We start from the raw sequence: 23,579 nt of genomic DNA on the forward strand, positions 1-23,579 counted from the left end.
AGGAAAGGGGATGGCATCTGAAATGTAAATAAAATATAAAATAAAAAAAATATCCCCAACTCTCCCTATATGTGTGCCCTAAGGAAGCTAAATTCTGTGCTACAAAGAAAATGAAAGTCAGACAGACTGCCTTCTTTTCCATTGCTTCATTCAGCACAAGTCTTTCTGGAAATATCCAGCAGTCTTCTTCTCCTAAGTTAATTTCAATTCTCCGGTAATCCATGATTCTAAATATTTAATAATCCCTTAGTGTGGCCAGTTATTTTTCCAGGTGCTGAATCCCAGATGCTATACAGGTATTTAGAATCTGAAGGGGTGGGGGGTCAGGAAGCCAAATAAAAATAAAATGGACAAAGTCAGGTACTTTGAAGGAAAATGGGGATCCAGGGCAGAGAGAACAGTGGAGCAGGAAAGCACTCTCCAAGAAGATGAGGCTGCAGCACAAGCACAAAGTACTGATGGAGCAGAGCTATGGGAATGTGTGTCCCTGACCACACAATGCTAAATGACACAGATCATCATGAACAAAAGCTTCAGAGAGCCCTTTGGGAGCAGCAAGAAGGAAGCCAGCTGACCTGAAGGGAGTGGAGAGAAAAGGGAGAAAAGAAGATGCATGCAAGCTGTGGGCTCAAGGGACTATGAGGGACTTGATTATGACAGAAAGCCACTGGTGGTGAGCACAGAGGAGTGACATATTGCTGCAATGCTTGAGAAGAGCACACTGGAATGAGAGCAGAAAAGAAGCCAAGGAGGAGCTCTGGCAGTGGTCAAGGACTGAGGCGGCGGTGGCTTGGGTCCCTGTAGTAGCAGTAAAGAGAAGCAGTTAGACAGAGGATGGATGAAGACAAATCTGGCAGGATGTATGGAGGTCAGGATATGAGTGTGGGCTCAAAGGTGAAGACAACAAGACCCTAGGTGCGTCTTCCAAGAGAAATGGAGATGAATCAAAGAGGCACAGCTATGGCAGGGTGAAGATAAAGACACACTGGGCCACCTGAACCACTGGGACTTTGGATTAAGTTCATCTATTCCTGGTGACATGCCAATTGTGATTAGCCAAATTCTGCCATATTCTCACACATTCACCGCATGTTTTCACTGCTAGGTAATAGTAAGTAAAGAACAGAACAGAAATGAAGTTATACTGGCCTCTCAGTATGCTTTCAAAAAGACAGTGAGAAACAATGACTGATGAATGTATGCATTTGAGGAGAGGGGTGGAGGTAGGAAGAGAGAGGGAGAAGAAGGGAAAGAGAGAGAGAGAGAGAGAGACAGAGAGAAAGAGACAGAGAGTAATATGGTAGAGCCCCATAAAAGAAATGAAGACAAATTAACATTTATATATACTTTTGGTAGTAGACAAAAGATCAAGTAGACAAATGACAATAAATGTTGGCAGGGATGCAGGGAAAGAGAGCCCTAAACACTACAGGTGAGAATTTAAACAATTAAAATAGAACTACCTTCTGACCTAAACTGTGTCTGGGTATATACCTAAATGAAACTGTCAACATACTAGAGATAGTCACCAGATTGTCTAATGGGCGATCCTGTTGTGCATTCTCTTGACTGATCACTGATGAGGAATGGCTTAGTTCACTGTGGGAAGTGTGGCCCCTAAGCTAGTGGTCCTGGGTGCTATATAAAGTAGGCTGGATAAGCCCTGAGGAGCAAGCCGGTAGCATCTCTCCTCTGTGGCCTCTGCTTCAGTTCCCACCTCCAAGTTCCTGTTTGAGCACTTGCCCTGACTGTTCTCCATGATAGAGTGTGACCTAAGAGCTGTAAGTTTAGATGAGCCCTTTCCTCCCCAGGCTGATTTTGTCATGGTGTTTTATCACAGCACCAAAAGTCATAATTCAGACAATTATGAAGGGTTGACTTATACGATAGGGACTAGGAAGTCCTAGGATCTGCTGAAAAAAAACAGAAATGCCAGTGTGATTGTTCTGGCTCAGGCCCAGATGCCCGAGAACCATGGGAGCCAGTGGCATTAATCTCAGTCCAAAATAAAAGGCCAAATAGTCAGGGTACCAATGTCAGGAGGTGTGGGAAACGGATATGGGCAGCCCGGCTCAGGCACAGAGAACAAATCACCCTTCTGTCTTGACTTACTTCTTGTGTGCATGGAGGGTATCGGAGGACCCCTTGTAGGAATCGGTTCTCTTCTTGCACCATGTGGAACTCAGGTAAGATGCTTGAGCCTTTACCAGCTAAGCCACCTCACCAACACTTTCCCTGCCTTTCTATTAGGATTCTGTACTGAGTGGGCTAGGCCTGTTCACCCAGGCATACTAATCTACCAATTCAAACTAATCCCTTTCAGAAACATCCTCACAAACAACAACAACAACAACCACACACACACACACACACCACAAAGGGCCTGTTGAGAAACCCAAGGAAAACTTAAAAGAACATTCAAAATATCAAATACTTTCCGACTCAAAGTGTTACTATTTAGCAGACATAATCTAGAATGAGGACCAAAGGCCTTTTCCCCTCAATGTGACCAGTTCCTGGGAAACTTTAAAAAAAAAAAACATAAAGCAAGCCCAGGTAAAAATCTAAGAGAAAAAAAAAGACAACAGCAGCACTGATCAGAGGGTGAGGAGATAAGAGAAAACTTAGAAGAAACAACAGTGAGATACTGTAATGCCTTATTTGGAATAAAGATGTTTGAAGCTCTCTATTATATCTTTATATGGCAAGCGTTTTATGAAGCACCTACTAGGTTCCTAGCATTGAGCTTGTAGTTCTTAAAAAGCCAGCCTGTGGAGCAGGCAGTAGACAGGCTATTATAAAACAGAGGCAAATTCTGTCACAAGGAAAGTGAAAATGTGGTAACTCTGAGGTTTGAGGGTACTTAGCTCTGTGGCATCAGAGGAGGAGGAGACGGAAGAGTAGCTGGTGAAAACAAACGATTATGAAGAACAGGGGAACCTTCTGGACCAGGTGTGGTCACTCCTCACTGCCAGGACCTGGAAAAAGTCACTCCTCTCTACATTTCTGTTCCTCCATCTTTAAAGGATGGCTGTGGGCCCTGTGTGACTCTAGGGAGCAAATGCTCATCCTTGCCTCCTCTTGTTCGTCACACTTCACTTCCAACATGTGTTGTTTTGTCTCCTGATGCCACCTTCAAAGCACGCACTCAAGAGTTGTCCTCCTCCGACTCTTGCCACCTATCACCGCATGGTCAGGATCTGTGCAATGGCCTCCTCCTCCTCCTCCTCCTCCTCCTCCTCCTCCTCCTCCTCCTGCTGCTGCTGCTGCTGCTGCTGCTGCTGCTGCTGCTGCTGCTGCTGCTGCTGCTGCTGCTGCCCTCCACTTCGGGAGTAACCACAAAGTCTGAAATATTTGCTATCTGGCCCTTTACAGGACACAGTTGCCAGCCTCTGCTCCATACCACCAGAATATCAGCCGTGAAAGAGGAAAGGCTTTGTCTCACTCACCAGTGTCTCTCCAGCATTTACTTCTGTACCTCTGTACACACCAGGCACTCTATAAGTATTTGAGTGACTCAGAGGTTTACAGGTCAATACCCTGAGCCTTCGATTAAGTCCAGTATCAGCTACAGTAGCTGATAGAAAGCACCACAGACAGGACCTGAATGATAGCTCATGTATTTAAATGTCACAATAACTCTATGGTAGAACCTTGCCCTGTCATCCTTATTTTGTAGACAGAAAAACAGACACAAGGAGATTGAGTAAAATGCCCATTAGCAGATTGCCCTCACCACACAATTAACCAGCTTCACTCCTCTCCCAGCTGCCTCTCAGCCACCTAGGGCCAGAGACAGTAGGGAAGCTACTCTCTGTCTCATCTGTTGTCTTCTCCACATGCCTTCCTGATAAAGGGACCTATAGATTTTTCTTTTTGAGAATCATTGAACTCAATCTAATTAAACTGTTCTCCAGCTTCACATTCTAAAATCTGCTTCTATCAAGAGCTACTTTAAAGATGAAAAAAAAAAGGGGGGGGCTTGTTTTTTTTTATTGCAACCTGAATCCATGACTTTCTTCTTTTCACATCCAAAAAGATAGCCTTACACAAGCACACTCCAGAACTCACCCCAACTGCAAGAAACAGGGAAGCTAATTGCTTCTGCAAGAAAGAGTAGCCAGAAACTCAAGTGCCTTTACATCTGTTTGCGCTTCCCAAAAATATAGGGGGAAAGCTGAATCAAAGGCCTCAAAGTCTCATTTCACTTTTAATTCTCTGCTGGTTACAAGAGTGCAGGCTGAGCTGGAAAGGCGCACAGCACCTGCAGAATCCCAAATACCACATCAGCAGCTGATACAACCATGAAATTCACTCCAAAGCTGCAGCTCTCATCCCTGACTGCTCTGATTTCTCGGCGTGTGAGCACTCATTTTCCAGCACTGGGGCATCAATAAGTCAGGCCAAGGATAATCTCTAGGTCATTAATTAAACTCTGTGTACAGGCATGAACACGATATCATCATACATAGCATACGGTGCCATAAACACTATGTGAAACCAGCAACTGTAAATCATGAGCGTATAATCCCCTTGAGTCTCATAAACCATAAAAATGAAACTCAAGTGGTTTGTGTAGTCATCTGACTCCCAGAAGGAAACACAGCACTGTGATTCAAAAGTTGCTTATTGTTTATTTTTAAATAATGGATAGCTCCTACTTCTCAGTTCAGGAGTGTCCTCCTCCCAGTGGGGCTGTCCATCCGCACACTGCTACCCTGTCCACCTGACTCGGAAAAGCTTTCCCCTTTAACCAGAAAAGGACAGCCCCTTGGCCAACACAGGGACAGAAACAGCAGTGTGCAAAGACTGTATCTCATCTTATTAACAAATTGTAATCATTCACGAGAGCAGTGTAATTCTGTGAACAATGGATAAGTTTTTTTTAACATATAATGAAGCATATTTAACAGTATGTCCCCTATACTATAACATTTTTACAGATTAAAAAAAAAAAGGATAGTAATTGGACATTAGCATTTTTTAATTAACATGCTGTTTCTTTCTCTTTCTGTTTGTTTGTTTGTTTGTTTGCAAGACAGACTGTCACTATGCTGCCCACACTGGGCCTAAACTCACTTTGAAGCCTAGGCTTGTCTTGGCTCTGACAGGCAAGTTCACCTACCCTGTTGCTGCTGCTGCTCTTAATACTGTATTCCTTTGCTAATGTGAGAAACCAGTTACTTCAGGCTTCCCATATGGACTGAGGAGCAATAGCTCTCTGCCTTAGTCAGGGTTTCTATTCCTGCACAAAACATCATGACCAAGAAGCAAGTTGGGGAGGAAAGGGTTTATTCAGCTTACACTTCCACATTGCTGTTCATCACCAAAGGAAGTCAGGACTGGAACTCACACAGGGCAGGAACTTGGAGGCAGGAGCTGATGCAGAGGCCATGGAGGAGTGCTGCTTGCTGGCTTGCTTCCCCTGGCTTGCTCAGCTTGCTCTCTTAGGGAACCCAGGACTACCAGCCCAGGGATGGCACCACCCACAATGGCCTGGGCCCTCCCCCCTTGGTCAATAGGAGAAAATGCCTTACAGCTGGATCTCATGGAGGCATTTCCTCAAGGGAGCCTCCTTTCTCTGTGATAACTCCAGCTGTGTCAAGCTGACACACAAGACTAGCCAGTAGTACACTCTCCAAGAATCCTCCAGAACTTCAGTTGTTGGGAGCACACCATGAAGGCCCTTTCCCCCACAGATCTCCATAGAGATCAAGAATGTTAAGCACGCAGGATTATCTTTCCAGTGGGAAAGATGTAAAACATATTCTTCTATTTAGAAAGCTGGGAATTGGAAGTGACTGATAGCTTAGTGTTGGGCCAGGCCTTCTCAATCTCCTACAGCCAGGACAGGAGGTGGCTAGTCATCCTAAATGACCCTTACAACCAGGACACAACCAGGACAGGAGATACCTGATAGTCTAAATAACCCTTACATTATCTGTATAGCCAGAAGGTTTCCTAAGCTCCCACACGGTAGGAAACCCAAAGGTGAATAGCCCTAATGATCTCTAAGCTATCCGTATGACTAAGACCAGGCCAGATCCTTCCTTGGGTCCTTAAGCTGGTAGTATAGGTAGCCTATCTCCAGAACCCATATTCTTGGAAGAAATGTTTTGCACCCTGAGTTAAGTTTCGATGTAATTATGACTTTTGTGCACCATGTATTATATTATGCCAAGAAAATTTTTTCCCAATTACACTAGATCTAAATATGCGCATAGTAAACTGTGAGTCCGGCATCAGACTCCCTGAAGTCTTGAGTCTTGATCCAGACTGATGAATCTATCTGAACTGAGTTTTTTTTTTTTTCTCACCTCTTTGAGGCTGATTCCTTCCTGCCATGAACCCCTGCAGGGTCCCCATCATTCAGTGCCAGACTGGGCAGGACTTCTGAGACATCCAACGTGATGGAGAAGGAACCAGGTTCTCAGCCTCTCCAGTGTGAGACGGCTGTCATGAAACTTCTCAGGCTATACTGTGCAAATCAATATAATAACTGCCTTTTAATACAGGTTGATCCTATTAATTTAATTTCTCTAGAAAGCCTGAGTATATCAAGTAAGGATGCCTCAAAGGAGATAGCAGGATCTGAACTGAAGAATTGAAATGAGAATGGAGAGAAAGGCTTAAAGGGGGAAATCTATTACATTTAGTTAATGATTAGATGTAAAATGTCAAGACAGTATATTTTTTTATTGGAGAGAAGGTATTGAAACAAGATGTCTTGTGACTCAGATTGGCATCAAATTTGTTATACAGCTGAGAAGGACCTTGAACTCCTGGTCCCCCTGTCTTATGCTCCCAATTGTTCAAATTACAGGTGTCTACCAACATGCCTTTTTAATAGACTAAAAAATTTGTTTAAAGTGAATAAAATGAGCCTCAGCTTAGAGGAAGAACAGCATGAGAACAGAGGTGATTTCCAGGTTGATCAGCCCACCGAATTCTCCAAGATGCCACCTTCACAAGCTTCTGCATGCCACTTCCTGTGTTTCCTCTCTTTTAAAGGGCCCTTGTTACCATAAAATAAAGAACCAGGACAGGACCTTAAAAAGAAAAGGGGGAAAAAAGTTCAATTGTGTACACATTTAACTGGGAAAAAGTAAGTGCAATTTTCACCTAATGAATTTCACATCCCTCTTTGAGGAAAAGAGTCACCTGGAATAAACATCAGAGAGATGCCTTTTAAGGTCCCTGTGTGACTTTAAAGAGGGAAGATGTGTCTCTTGCCCAACTTCTCCCTGCTGTTTTGTGCCTTTGGGCCAAGACTAACTTTGGCCTCTTGCCTGGCAAAACAGGCTGACCATGCAACATCGAGAGCCTTGGACAATGCACATGTGCAGGAATAACTCACAGCACTTCCTAGTTTCCTTACCAATAACGTGTTATTTTACCATCATGTGGACTTTCACTTTGCATTGGAAGTTTGATTTCAGCTAATAGGTGTTTGTACTATAAACGTACATTGGTAGTGAGCCCAATCGCATTAGAAAATCATAAGAGGGGCAGAAGGAAAATCCTCCAGGCGATACTTACCTGGATGTTGCCATCCTCCAAAGCATTATGGAGAAAACTGAGTCCCGGGATGCAGGCTTTCATCCATACCTGTAAACTGACTCATAGGCAACACTAGTCCAATTCAGCTGAGTCGTCTCAGAACACAGAAGGCTACACACGGTCAAAAGCTATGAAAAGATAAAGAAAAAAAAACAGAATTGTTCAACAATTAAATCAGTGCTGTTTCATTGCTGAACTTCCTTGGGGAAAAATTAGTTCCCAGACAATCAAGAAATAATTTTAGATGGGTGGGCTACCCGCTGACTGATGATAGAGACTTCCACACAACTCGAGTCATAAAACTCCAGGAAATGAAATATAAAAGCAAGGTAAATCACCATTGGTTTATTTATGTTATTCATACCATGCTAATTGTAAAACCTGAGATAGGCTGATTACTCTCAGCAGGGCCGCAAAGGTCCAGTCACAGTGTTGCCTGCTGCTTCGGAGGCACGTGCGCTGGTCTATGCTCGCTCCATCCACCAGAGCAGAAGACAAAGACTCCTCAAAGCCAACAAAAGATCCTCTCCAGCACCAGGGTTACAGCTCCACTGGACATCAGACTTGGGATTTTAAATAAGCCTAGGACAGTGCACATCCAATAGTGTTCTCCCAACAAATACAATCAAGAGTCCTGGAATATCGTTCTGGAAAAGAACCTCTGCTTTCTAAGCACTGATCGTGTGTCTCTCCATCAGAGGGGGTTTTTCTAGTCATCCCAAAGAAAATGAAAACAAATAGGACCAGTGTAGTAAATATCCCAAAAGGCAGGTTTGGTAGATTTAATAAACTCTCTCTTTTTTTAATAATAGATGCTCCTTATATTTTGTACATTCAATTGCCATTTATAAAATGAAGGGACACTAGACTTTCTTTCTCCCCTTAATAAATACAATTTTCAAATATAATTTTGTAAAAAAAAGCATAAGTCTGGAATTTCTTGCATGCTGGTCAAGTACCCACTCTACCACTGAACTATATACTCCAGAAATATGCTCAGTTTTTTCACATCTCTCTCTCTCTCTCTCTCTCTCTCTCTCTCTCTCTCTCTCTCTCTCTCTCTGTGTGTGTGTGTGTGTGTGTGTGTGTGTGTGTGTGTGTGTGCGCCACAGCATATATATGGAGACCAGAGAACAATCTGTAGGAATAGTTTGTCTCTTTCTGCCATGTCAGTACTAGGGATAGATCCTAGGCTATTAGGCTCAGTGAAAAGCACCTTCACCGCCTGTGTTCCTTCACCAACGCTTCCTCCTCAAGGTTCAGGGACCATTGTAGAAATGGGGACAAAATGATTGTAAGAACCAGAAACTTAAATGACTACAAAGAAATAATGGATTTTGGACACATCAGGGCACTTACACATATGAACTTATAAAAGTTGTGATAGCACACACAAAGCTATACAAACACAAGCCAGATAGGGCCCCAGCATGGAGAGGAACATGGATAAGAAGTCCCCTTAGCTAATCAGATATTGACAATTAATGGATGTTGAGAGGCAAGCCATTCTTAAAGATTTGACCCCTGGTATATAGGCTATACTCCAACGGAAGACCATACATCCAAAAGTAAATGGGCAGCACACACTACACCTAATGGTGTGTACCTCTAGTATACATCTCCAATATGCCTTTATGGGGGGAGGTCAGCTCCTCATAAAGATTTATATCTTGTCTCAAAAAATAACTGAGGGAGAGGAGAGAGAGAGAGAGAGAGCACAAAGTTCAATGGGTAGAGAGAGAGGATGTATTCCAAAGGAGTTAGAGGGTAATATCAAAATACACTGTATAAAAGTCTCAAGAAAACTTTTAAAATAATAAACAAAGTAACTGTTAAAAAGAAAAATAAAAGGTCTTGACCATTGACCTAAATGAAAACATATGAATACACTCTGTGAAAAATATATATGTAAAAATGAAGTCAACTACACATTCATAAAAGTGCATATAGCCCATCAAAACCAACATTTTGACTCTGGCTGTTTTCTGAATCTACTTGTTTCTAGAAGTTTCTGATGAATTGAAACACCCTGTGGACTTGATGAATGTAGGATACTCTAAGTGAGAAGAGGACAGTGATCTGGGTCAGAAGGTAAAGCTCTTTCAGTCCAAGCCTGGCAACCTCCTGGCACTCACATAAAGGCAGAAAGAGAGAACCAGCCTGCAGAGTCATTCATGACCACCTCATGGATTCTGTGGCACGCCAGCACGTGAATCCGTGTGTATGCATCCACAATAAGAATAAAATGAAATAATCCTTGCATAAGAGGACAGTTGGTACCCCACATTTGTAGAGCCACTTCCCATTATTTGATCTACATAAATTCTCTCCTGGGTCCTCAGAGGTGATTTTATAAAATCGTGAGAAGGACGTACCTGAATCATAGAGATCAAGATGTAGTCTAGGAAGGCACTAGCTCACTCTTGCCTTCAGGGCTCCGGCCCTATCTTCTCTGGCCTCTCCTTTCCTGGTTCAAGAAAGAGTGCAGTTTCCTAGTTTCTCCACTAAAGTCCTTTCTCCTCCAGTGTTGTCCTGTGAGTCGGGATCTATACAAAGTCCTATGGCATGTCCTGCATGCAGCAAGTCCCTTTCCCACCTACCTTAGGAAAATAACTTTAGCAGAAAGTGGCTGCTTCTAGCATGCATCTCCAAAATACGTCATTCCTCCCGAATATAAATCTCAGAGTACTTCCATCAGCCGTGAAGAAACACTATGGGGAAGCATCGTCACGTGCCCTTCAACCACAGAGAATAGGGCCTTCAGTGAGAAGCTCCCAGCCTCCTTAGGTGTGACATTGGAGATATGCTTACTGTTAAATGAAAAGTGTGAAAAGAGCACCACTCTTGGCTTGCAGAACCCAAATTTAAACAGAAATTAAGTCAATAAAGCTGAGGGTAAACATGACAGCCCATACAGTCCCAAGAACTTTAGTTCTCCTTGGCTGAAGTGTGTCCCAAGACGTATGTTCTCCAGTCACCAACCTGAGATAAACACTGTATGGTTTATTTCAGCAGAACTGATGATATTGACATGGCAAGAACGGCTTCACTACTGAACAAAATAAAATGGCCTTGCTTTTAATCATTTGCATCTACAGCAACTACAGGTTCCTGGCTTTTATGAGTCACTTTCTGTCCCAATGGGACTACACATTGAATTAACTACTGATTTCTTAGATTCCTCCTTCTTTGGCTTTTCTTAAACCTTATCTAATTCTGGATGCTTTCATCTCTTACACACTGCTTTCACTGTATTTGAATAAACTAAATCTTCAGACACAGCATGTTATATCGTAAGGACAAAATAATGTCAAAGTGAAGATCTTCTACAACATATTCAAGGAACTTCATTAGTTTACTAAAAGCACATAATTCCCAGTCTAGTCTCCATACCAATTAAAACCCTGTCTTTATGACTATATGTTTTGACAACTTATTAGAAAGTAAGAGAGAGGGAAAACATACAAAAAAAAAAGATGGTTTCTCAGAAGAGAAATGTGTCACAAAAGATAAGTATTAAACTCAACGAATAAAAAAATTACACTGTTGAGTTAAAAGTTTATTTATAGATAAAATTAGATATATCAAAAATGTAATTCAGCACCTATGCTCCTGTGTCATCCCCTTCCCCACATCCTGCATTTTTGTGTTTATAACCCCTGTGTTAAAAAGTAAAAATTATGATTTGATAATAACAATAAAAAAGGTAATTAGCCAATATATTTAAAGTGCTAAAAGGAAAATAAAATCTTTACAAAAAATGTAATTCAGATGTGATAGGACAGCCTGTAATCTCAATATGAAATAGTCACAAGACCAAAGCCAATGGATCAGGAGTTCCCAAGGCCAGTCTTGACTACATACTGGGCTCAAAGACAGGCAGAAACCAGAGAACTGCTTTGAGTTTGAAGCCAGATTAGACTACAGTTTGAGCTATAAAATGTGACCAAGAATCACATGAAATAAAGTTGTTTTCTTCCTAAAATTCATTCTACTCTTTTGAGAAAATTAAATTAGCTTTGAGTTCAGTGTCTCAAAGTAATAAAATAATAAATGGAGCAGCTATTAAAGGAGGCTATACTGAAAGGTTAATTATAATTAGGAAATGTTTAATTATAATTGAAGTTCCTTAAAATATCCTCTTCAGGTTCATCTCACCAGTATCTCTAGGGGTGCTGAAGTAGCTACAGTACATCCACCTGAACTGCCTGCCACCCTTCTGGGCTCTTCCTCTTCCTCCATGCCTATATTAACATCAATAAACTAGTCAGAGAGGAAACCTTGGCCCAATACTTACATAGAAGTGCAGAGACCTGGAGGGTCGCTGTCCTTACTGCTCTACCCTCTCAGCCGCATCCAAGAGTTTCTGACCACGGAGGGTACAGCAATGTGACTATGTTGGTTAGTTTTTTTATTGTTAACTTTACCCAGTCTAGTGTCACCCCGGAAACACAAACCACAACTGAAGAATCGCCTTTATCAGATTGGCCCATGGGATGGAAGGTAGCCCACTGCGGAAGGAATCATCACTTAGGTAGGTAGGCTCGGGTTCTATAAGAAAGCTAGCTGAGTGTGAGTCACCTCTGTGGTTTCCTCTTCCCAGAGAGCTCCTTCCCTGCATTTCTTCCCTGATTTGCCTTAATGATGGCCAGGAAGTGTAAGCCAAATAAACTTTTTCTCCCTGACTTGTTCCCCCCCCCCCCCAGAGGATTTTATCACAAAAACAAAGGAAACTAGAATACTGACCAACCACAGAAGACAGCTGTCAGGCTTAAGAATCAATAAACGAAAGAACGGGATTGAAAGGAACAGGATGATATAACATGGGATGGTGTGGAGTAGGATGGGGTGGGATGGGGGTAGAACAGGGTAGGATGGGGTGGGAAGGGATGGGGTGGGGTGGACAAATGGAATGAGGTGGAATGAGAGAGGCGATGGTATGGATGAGATAAGTAGCTGAAATGGATAGGATGGGGTGGGGTGGACTGAATGGGTGGGATGGTAATCCCCGTGTGATTGGAATTAATATGGTGAGATGGAGTGAACTGTGTAGAATAGGGACAGCTCTTCACCCTTCCTTGTGCAATAAGCCTTTTTGAATAAGTAGAAATAAAATCTATTAAAACAGAGGCTCATAAAATATCACACCCCTCCCCCTCGTCGTCATCACCATCATTCAGGCTACAAACAATACCTTGGCTTAAAATGACATGTGAGTTGAACATGGGTAAAATTTCAAGTGATCCTCCTTTAAAAAAAAAAAGATAAATGAATAATAATAAAAAAAAAATAGCTGTAGATACAGAGGCAACAGAAGAAAAAAGGGGTGAGAAACAAAGACATCGCCAGAGTTCTCAGTGACCCGCACATACAAAATTATACAGGCTGGGGTAATGTGACTGCCCATTCTCCAATCAGCCAGCAGATGTGCTGCCACATTCTGCATGAGCAGCAAGTGAGAGAAAAGCCCTGCTGGAAGTCCTACGAAAAGAGAATTACAATAATCAAGCCTGCGCTCAGCCAGGACATGTGTTACTGCAGCAGAATTAAATACAGAAGCGCGCCCTGCCCCCAGCCTGAAAAGCACAAAACCATCACCTTAACCTTCCACATATTGCTCATTAAAAGAAAAGGCACAATTTTTTAAAAATCTCAGCAACAGGATTTAGCTTCATTTGTCCCATTAAGTCACTGGCTCTACCCATCTTTCCCTCTTCCTACCTATGGCCTTTGATGCTGTCTCTCAATCTCGACTTTTAATTGCAAGATGTCAATCATGAGACTACAAGGCAAGGATTTAGAAATGATTCCCTCCTTAGAACACTTTAAATAAGCCATGGCAAGCAGTCTGTGTATACCTTGATAAATGGATTTCTATTGTCAAAAGCTGTCGAATAACATTTGAATATGAAAAAACTAAAATTTTAACTTCACAGAAACTACAGGCCCAGTCTCCAGCTAATGCAATCAGTTCAGTTGGATGATTGCTATATGTCTGAAATTTACTTTAAACTATACTTTACCTTGGGCATGGCAATACAATTTATAAGTTAAATAACATTATAATAAAATGATTTGATGTAGTTTTAAACAGAAGAAAAGAATGGGAGGTTTTTTCAGGTCACAAACACCCTCCCCCTAGAAACATTTTATAATCACCTTTTCTAAATCTGTCAATGTGACAGATGTATTCAGTGATCAATCTTGTCTAATTCCTATGGCACTGATGGTCGATGGCATTAAAAAGCCAGCCCAGCCTTCACAATCATTCCTCAGAGAAAGACCACGTGCTTCCTCTGAGTCTTTGGGAATGCAAAAGCCATCTTGCTACTTCAATATACAGAAAATTCAATTCACATTATCAACCACCTCATAAACAAATTCTTCTTGCCCTCCTTAACTTAGCAGTTTTCAAGTTATATACCCAGAGTAGAGGACTCCCCACAGTCTAGTTAGAGATGAACAGGGAGGAGCACCCACACTCCAGCCTGCCTACTGTTGGATCACAATCTTCCCATCTCCAGTGACTGGTTGTCTTCCTACCTTCCTTTGCAGCCTAGGACATGAGCTATGGTACTTCCCCCAAGGCCAGTGCAGAAGCCCTTCTCCATTCTCTTTGCTGCCTGTCTTGTCTGCCTCCATCTGTTTCTCAAACAACTGCCCCAGCATAGCCCAGCATCTCCAATCACAAACCACCAGCTTCTGGCACTTCCATTTCTACCTCAAGAAAACCCAACTGACTCCTAGCCTCAGCTGAGATCTGGCATAATCTGACACACACCTTGCCATCTAGTGTGTCCATGTTCTCTCCCTTTCTCACAACGACTTCAGATGCATAAGAAAATTGGTTTCTTATCTGCCCTGAAAATACTAAGCTCCTTTACATATTGAAGACCCCCCCCCACCCCCTTTAAGGCTTTTCGCCTCCTCTTGCCCTGCAATTTCTTTGTGCTCTCTCTTTGCATGGCTGATCCTCTTCTGCAATTTGAGCTTCACTGTCGCTCCTCAAAGAAGTTTACCCAGGACCAACTAGCATTACTCTCTAATCTTGAGTCCTACTCATATCTAACAGAATGTGCACTAATAAACATACATTCTTTCATTTAATAATCTATTAACTCTGTCTTCAAATAGACTGAATTCTACATGCCGTAGACATCATTAGCTCCTGGGAAAATGGCAATGTGATTAATATTTGACAGCGAAACAACAAAGAGGTGAAGAGGAGGAAGGGGAGAGAGACATGGGTGGGCTAAGGAAGGGGATGGGTAGTCTAGGATGCTTTTCTGTTGCTTTGATAAAACATTCTGACTCAAAGCAACTTGGGGAAGAAACCATTTCTTTGGATTAGAAGCTACAGTACATCATCGAGGGAACCAAAAACAGAAACTCAAGGCAGGCACCAGGAGGTAGGAATTGAAGACGAGGACTCAATGGAATACTTCTTACTGGCTTGCTCCCATGCTTGCTCAGTTTTCTTATTGCTTTTATTTGATTTGAGATTATAATTTGATTTTTGAGATTATAATATATTGCAACATCTCTTCATCTGAACCCTCCCCCCTTCTCCTCTCTATCCTTCAAATCTATGGTCTCTTATTTTCTAATTGTTCTTGCATACAGATGATAGATAGATAGATAGATAGATAGATAGATAGATAGATAGATAGATAGATATGTGATGAAGAATATATATATATATATATATATATATATATATATATATATATATATCTCATTATGTAACTAATCAGGTTATATTGAGGTATAAAGCTTAGGCTACCTAACACCATTAGTATGCATGTTTTTAGGGCTGACAGTTTACTCTCTTATACAATCCAGGACCACATGTGCAGGGGTGGCACAGCCACCATGGGCTGGCCTTCCCCCATCCATCATTAGTGGATGTGCCCCTACAGACTTGCATACAGGCCAATCTGGTAGAGGAAATTTTTCAACTGGAGTTACCTCTTCCCAGGTAACTCCATTTTGTGACAAGTTGTCAAAAACTAAGAGGCACAAGTGAGAAGGGAAGCTGGGAGGTAGGGAAAGGGGAGAAAAGGGGCTGGGAGGAGAAGAGGGGAGGGGAGAAGGGAGAGGGGAGGGGGAAGAAGGGAAGAGGAGTGGGAAGGGAAGGGGAGGAGAAGGGGAAAGGAGGGGCGAAAAAAGCTGGAAGGAGAAGAGGAAGAGGGGAGAGAAAGAGCTGGGAGGGGAGAGGGAAGGGGAGAAGAAAGGGAGGGAAGAGGGGAGGGGAGGGGAGGGGAAGGAAGGGCCACTGGAAGCAGAGGAGATGAGAAGGAAGGAAAGAATGAAATAGCCCGTTTGTAACAAACAGTGAAAAGGAAGACTTATATGAACAGTAGGCCTAACTGGCTGTTTCTTTCTGTTAATTTGAAATGTTAGTTGAATTGAATTCTGTACAGTTTGAACTATTTTCATGAATGTCTTTTCCTACATCCTCAGAAAGGAGACTCCAGAAAAAAAAAAAAAAAAAAAACTAGGAATAAGTTTTGGATGAATTTGCCCCCACCACAACTTGTATCCTGTTTGATGGCAGCCATAGGCACTCCCAAGCCCTCTCTTCCTGAAGCTTTCCTGGGCTTGATTTATGCAGCAATCCTTCCTTATTGGCCAACAGCCACTACTTGTCTGGGGCTCCAGCAGTGTACTTGGAGCTTTCTAACCCAACTCTGAGAGGTCTCCCGAAGCACATATAACATCTGACCTCAAATCACGCGTGCAGATGGCACAGAGGTGCTTCAATAAATTACCTCCCAGCTCCAGAGAGAGACATGTTATTTCTAGCTGAAATCACTTTATCATTTCTCCAGGTCACAGCAAGTTCACTCTCCCTGTTCCGTCTTCCTCAGTCAAATTTCTAAATTCTGTCACATCTTAAAATGAACTATGTTTAAATGTACTGTTTCATGTAAATATGTATCTAGAAGCAAGAGCATATGTTTGAGTCTAATCTATTTAAAAAAAAAAAAAGCATACATGAAAAGTAAGTCATATTTGAGATTCTAGTTCACCAGGTAGGGCTAATTGTTTTCCCCAAACACAACTTATCAGTATATGTACTGTTTTTACCTCAAAAAATATCAGTTCAAATCTGCCCTTGTATTGGACAGAAACTTGATTACCAGAAAACTTTCGACTTGGTACCAAGTGGAAAAAAAAAAAACAAAAACATTAGCTTTTCATAAAAATTATAGACTCGGGGATATGGCATCTTTCACAAATTGTTTAATTTTTGTTTTGGTTTTTTTCAGCTTTTTATTGTGAGTTTCATATCATGCACCCCAATCCCAACCATCCCCCCATCCCTTTGTATTGTTCACCTCCCCATCCTCTCATGTTTTAGTTTTACATTTATTTTAATTGTACAAGTTTATAGGGTACTATGTGGTAGTTCAATACATGTGTACATATGTATTGATCAAGTCAAAGTAGGTAACGTTAGCGTTTTCCAAACCATTACTTGGACTATCAAGTGATAATTTTGCACATTTAGGGTTTAGAGTGGCTACTTCAATATACAATACAATATGCACTGGTAAATCCAGACAATCATGTTGTGTGTCATCATTACTTGGTATTTGGAACTTTCAAGCTCTTCAAAGCTCTGTATTTATGATGCTGCCTCTCTAACAGAAGGCCAGATATTATTGCTTCCTATAAATGTCTTCAGACACTGGCAATCTAACTTCCCCTCTGCCCTCCAACATCCAATAATTACTGTTATACATTGCAATCTATGTAGCATCCACACAGAAAAGAGAACACTCAGAACACTGTTCTTTGTGAATCTGACTTACTTCACCTAGCACAGTGTCTTCCAACTCCACTGGTTTTACTACTAGTAAAATGATAGGTTATTATTCTTAATTGCATGCTGAACATATGTTATCAGTATATCATATGTAACTGGTATATGACATATTGCTTAACTGTTTGTTATCTGTCCTGGAATATGAATATGTGTATAGACAGCACTTTCCTAATTGGCACCTGTTGATTCCACCTGTTGGCCATTGTGAATTAGTACAGCCACAAATACATGTGTGCACGTATGGTATCCTGGCATTTCCGTTGGGAAGTTATCTAGTAACTGGATAACTAGATCATGTGGTAGATAGACATTTTGTTGTTTGTTTTTGTCTGTCGGTTTTGTTTTGTATTTGTTTTTTTTTCCTGAAGAGCCTTCACACTGTTCCTTGTAATGGTCATACTAATGTACATTCTGACAAACAGTATGTGAGCATACCCTTTCCTTATGCCCTTGCCAGGGTTTGTTATGAGAGTGAGATAAATTGAATTGTGATTTTACCATTTACCTGATAACTGACAAAGTTGAACATTCTTTTCATACTCCCATTAACCATCTGAATTTCTTCTTTTGAGAAGAATCTATATTTTGCTCATTTTTAATTGTTGCTCAGAGATTTTTGTCATTACATTTTTTAGTTGGTTGACTCCTCTTCACATGAATAGTTTTGTAAATATTTTTTTCCATTCTATACTTTGCTTCTTTAACTACTTTAGTCTGTCTGCTGTGCCAAAGTTTCCTGACTTGATGAAATCCTATTTGTCTCTTTCTGGTCTTACTTCCTGTGTATTGGGCATCTGATCCCAAACCTAACCTATACCAACACTCTGCCCTAGGCTCCTCCTGTCAGTTTCACAACTCAGTTCTTATGGCTGGGTCTTTTGATGCTTTGAGATTTAAGTCTTCTGTATGAAGATATCAGTTTTTCCTGAATCATTTATTAAATAGGCTTCCTTCTCTCTGTGCATCTTCTATGCCTTTGTCAACAATCAGCTGATGGCAAATGCATAGTTATTTCTATGGGCTCTACTGTGCCCCACTGGCCTGTGTGTCTGCTCTTTTGTCAGTGCTGTGAGGAACTGTGTGCTACATTTTCAAGTCGGGCAGTGTGTTCTCTCTTTCTAGATTCTGTGTTTAAATTTTTAAACCTTTGAGTGTTTATTTAACCATTCCTCCAATTGGTCAGCATGCGATATTTTTAACAATCCCTAATGACTCCATATTTCTATAGCAGCCATTATAAGCTATTCTTTTGGTCTGCTCACAAGCACTGAGAAGATCCTGGGCTTCAGCTCTGCACCCAATCTCACAAAATCCAGAAGAAGCAGGGCTCCCCAGGAGCTCTAACCCCGGCAGTATCTTAGGTAAGGAGACAACAACACCCACCCGAAACACAGAGTAACTAGGACCCACTGGGACCCAGGAATTCACTCCTGGCCCAGGCACTGGTTCCTTCAGGTCTGGGCCCAAGCACTGAGCAGATCTTGGGCCTCAGCTCTAACCCCAGCAGCAACACCCACACCAAACAGTTCTGACACAACCAAGATAGTAGGAAAGACAGGCTCCAGTCAGTGACAGCACAGGTAGCACTAAGGAGATCCAGATGGCAAAAGGCAAGTGCAAGAACATAAGCATCAGCAACCCAGGGTACTTGGCATCATCAGAACTTAGTTCTCCCACAATAGAAACCCTTAAATTCCCCATATCACCAGGAAAGCAAGATTCAGATTCAAAAATCACTTTTAATAATGATGATAGAGGACTTTAAGAAGGACATAAATAACACTCTCAAAGAATTTGAGGAGAACACAGGTAAACAGGTAGAAGCCCTTAAAGAGGAAACACAAAAATCCCTTAAAGAATTAAAAGAAAATACAACCAAACAGATGAAGGAATTGAACAAAACCATCCAGGACATAAAAAATGAAGGTAGAAACAATGAAGAAATCACAAAGAGAGACTACCCTGGAGATAGAAAACCTAGGAAAGAAATCAGGTGTCATAGACACAAGCATCACCAACATAATACGAGATAGAAGAGAGAATCTCGGATGCAGACGATACCATAGAAAATATTGACACAACTGTCAAAGAAAACACAAAATGCAAAAAGTTCTTAACACAAAACATCCAGGAAATCCAGGACACAACGAGAAGACCAAACCTAAGGATGATAGGTATAGATGAGAGTGAAGACTCCCAACTTAAAGGGCCAATAAATATCTTCAACAAAATTATAGAAGAAAACTTCCCAAACCTAAAAAATGAGATGCTCATAAACATACAAGAAGCCTACAGAACTCCAAATAGACTAGACCAGAAAAGAAATACCTCCCGTCACATAATAATCAAAACACCAAATGCACAAAACAAAGAAAGAATATTAAAAGCAATAAGGGAAAAAGGCCAAGTAACATATAAAGGCAGACCTATCAGAATTACACCAGACTTCCCACCAGATGCTATAAAAACCAGAAGATGCTGGACAGATGTCATACAGACCCTAAGAGAACACAAATGCCAGCCCAGGATACTATACCCTGCAAAATTCCCAGTTACCATAGATAGAGAAACCAAGATATTCTATGACAAAACTAAATTTACACAATACCTTTCCACAAATACAGCATTACAAAGGATAATAGAGGGAAAGCTCCAATACAAGGAAGGAAATTACACCCTAGAAAGAGCAGGAAAATAATCTTCCAACAAATCCAAAAGAAGATAGCCACACAAACAATGCCACCGCTAATAACAAAAATAACAGGAAGCAACAATTTCCTCTTCTTAATATCTCTTAATATCAATGGACTCAATTCCCCAATAAAAAGACATAGACTAACAGACTGGATGCATAAACAGGACCCAGCATTTTGCTGCATACAGGAAACCCACCTCAGTGACAAAGACAGACATTACCTTAGAGTAAAAGGCTGGAAAACAATTTTTCAAGAAAATGGCCCCAAGAAACAAGCTGGAGTAGCCATTCTAATATTGAAAGAATCAACTTTCAACTTAAAGCTATCAAAAAGGATAAGGAGGGACATTTCATAATTGCCAAAGGAATAGACCATATAATTGGTCACATAACAGGCCTCAACAGATACAAGAAAATTGAAATAATCCCATGCATCCTATCATATCACCATAGACTAAGGCTGGTCTTTAATATTGACAAAAATAATGGAAAGTCCACATTCACGTGGAAACTGAACAACACTCTACTCAGTGGTTACTGAAGAAATAAAGAAAGAAATTAAAGACTTTTTAGAATTCAATGAAAATGACGACACATCATACCAAAACTTATGGGACAAAATGAAAGCAATGTTAAGAGGAAAACTCATAGTTCTAAGTACTTACAAAAAGAAACTGGAGAGATCATACACTAGCAGCTTGACAACATACCTGAAAGCTCTAGAACAAAAAGAAGCAAACACACCAAAGAGGAGTAGATGGCAGGAAATAATCAAATTCAGGGCTGAAATCAACCAAGTACGAACAAAAAGAACTATACAAAGTATCAATAAAACCAGGAGCTGGTTCTTTGAGAGAATCAACAAGATACATAAACCCTTAGCCAGACTAATCAAAGGGCAGAGACATAGTATCCAAGTAATAAAATCAGAACTGAAAAGAGTGACATAACAACAGAAGCTGAGGATATTTTTAAAAATCATTAGATCCTACTACAAAAGCCTATACTTAACAAAACTGGAAAATCTGAATGAAATGGACAATTTTCTAGACAAATACCAGTTACCAAAGTTAAATCAGGCCCAGATAAACCATCTAAACAGTCTCATAACCCCGAAAGAAATAGAAGCACTTATTAAAAGTCTCCCCACCAAAAAAAAAAGCCCAGGACCAGACAGTTTTGGTGCAGAATTCTATCATACCTTCAAAGACTTAATACCAATTCTCTATAAACTTTTCCACAAAATAGAAACAGAAGGAACATTACCCAATTCATTCTATAAAGCCACAATTATGCTCATACCTAAACCACACAAAGACCCAACAAAGAAAGAGAATTTCAGACAAATCTCCCTTAAGAATATCAATGCAAAAATATTCAATAAAATTCTCAAAAATCAAAGAACATAACAAAACAATTATCCATCATGATCAAGTAGGCTTTATCCTAGGAATGCAGGAATGGTTCAATATATGGAAATCCATCAGTGTAATGCACTAAATAAACACACTCAAAGAAAAAAAAAACACATGATCATCTCACTAGATGCTGAGAAAGGATTTGACAAAACTCAACACCCCTTCATAGTAAAAGTCCTGGAAAAATCAGGAATTCAAGGCCCATACCTAAATATAGTAAAAGCAATATACAGCAAGCCAGTAGCCAACATCAAACTAAATAGAGATAAACTTGAAGCAATCCCACTAAAATCAGGGACTAGACAAGGATGCCCACTTTCTCCTACCTATTCAATATCGTATTGGAAATCCTAGCCAGAGCAATGAGGCAACAAAAGGAGGTCAAAGAAATACAAATTGGAAAGGAAGAAGTCAAAGTTTTACTACTTGCAAATGATATGATAGTATACTTAAGTGGCCCCAAAACTTCCACCAGAGAACTCATAAACCTGATAAACAACTTTAGCAAAGTGGCTGGATATAAAATTAACTCAAACTAATCAGTAGCCTTCCTCTACTCAAAAGATAAACAGGCTGAGAAAGAAATAAGGGAAATGACACCCTTCACAATAGTCACAAATAATATAAAATACCTTGGTGTGAATCTAACCAAGCAAGTAAAAGATCTGTATGACAAGAACTTCAAGTCCCTGAAGAAAGAAATTGAAGAAGATCTCAGAAGACAGAAAGATCTCCTGTGCTCATGGATTGGAAGGATTAATATAGTAAAAATGGCTATCTTGCTGAGAGCAATCTACAGATTCAATGCAATCCTCATCAAAATTTCCACTCAGTTCTTCACAGAGATAGAAAGAGCAATTCTCAAGTTCATTTGGGATAACAAAAAACCCAGGATATTGAGAACTATTCTCAAAAATAAAAGAACTTCTGGGGGAATCACCATCCCTGACCTCAAACTGTACTACAGAGCAATAGTGATTAAAAACTGCGGTTCCCAGGAAGTTGTCGGTGTCGGTGCCTGGTCCTGCCCCTAACTGAGGCGGAAGCACAGCTTGTGGAGCTGGGCCGCTTTACTGCTGTGCATCAGCCCATGGCTGCCTACTCCTATCACCCAGGCCCAGGTGCTGGCCCTGGCCCTGCTGCTGGAGCTGCACTGCCAGACCAGAGCTTTCTGTGGAACGTCTTCCAGAGGGTTGATAAAGACAGAAGTGGAGTGATTTCAGACAATGAGCTTCAGCAAGCATTATCCAATGGTACATGGACTCCATTTAATCCAGTGACTGTGAGGTCAATCATTTCTATGTTTGACCCAGAAAACAAGGCTGGTGTGAACTTCAGTAAATTCACAGGTGTGTGGAAGTATATCACAGACTGGCAGAATGTCTTCCGGACCTACAGCAGGGACAACTCTGGGATGGTTGACAAGAACGAGCTCAAACAAGCACTCTCAGGTTTTGGCTACCGGCTCTCTGACCAGTTCCATGACATCCTCATCCGAAAATTTGACAGGCAAGGACGAGGGCAGATCGCATTTGATGACTTCATCCAGGGTTGCAGCGTCTTGCAGAGGTTAACAGACATATTCAGACGCTATGACACGGATCAGGATGGCTGGATTCAGGTGTCTTATGAGCAGTATCTCTCCATGGTCTTCAGCATTGTAGAACCAGGCCTTGTGAACAGCAAGCACGGCATGCAAAAGACTGAAGATGCCAAATCCTTTCCTTACCTGTGATAGAACAGGGCACAGCTCCAGTGAGATGCCGTCCTTCCGTTGGCTGTATAGCTAATACTTGGGGACCTGACTGTACATATGTGAATAAGCTGGCCAGTGATTCTGTAGTAGAAATCTAGCTACACTGTTATAGTACAAACCTTGGGTTTGCTAATTGTGCCATGAGGTAAGACCTAGTAATGGTTCAGGATTCTGCTCCCAAACTATCATGTTCTTTTCTAGATGCCTCGAATTCTGTAGTTGCAATGCTTTTATTAGCCAATAGAATTTTAAAATAATATGAAACTTGCACAGAAGGCTTTTCATGTGCCTTACTTTTTAAAGAAAATTTATTCATTG

General features: G+C 41.1%; 1 pseudogene; it reads left to right on the plus strand.

The window, feature by feature from the left end:
• The first annotated feature begins 22,518 nt into the window (after positions 1 to 22,518).
• On the plus strand, positions 22,519 to 23,342 carry LOC143438524 (programmed cell death protein 6 pseudogene; annotated as a pseudogene).
• The last annotated feature ends 237 nt before the right edge of the window (positions 23,343 to 23,579 follow it).

The sequence above is a fragment of the Arvicanthis niloticus genome, chromosome 25 (assembly GCF_011762505.2).
Source record: "Arvicanthis niloticus isolate mArvNil1 chromosome 25, mArvNil1.pat.X, whole genome shotgun sequence".
NCBI classification, from domain to species: Eukaryota; Metazoa; Chordata; class Mammalia; order Rodentia; family Muridae; genus Arvicanthis; species Arvicanthis niloticus.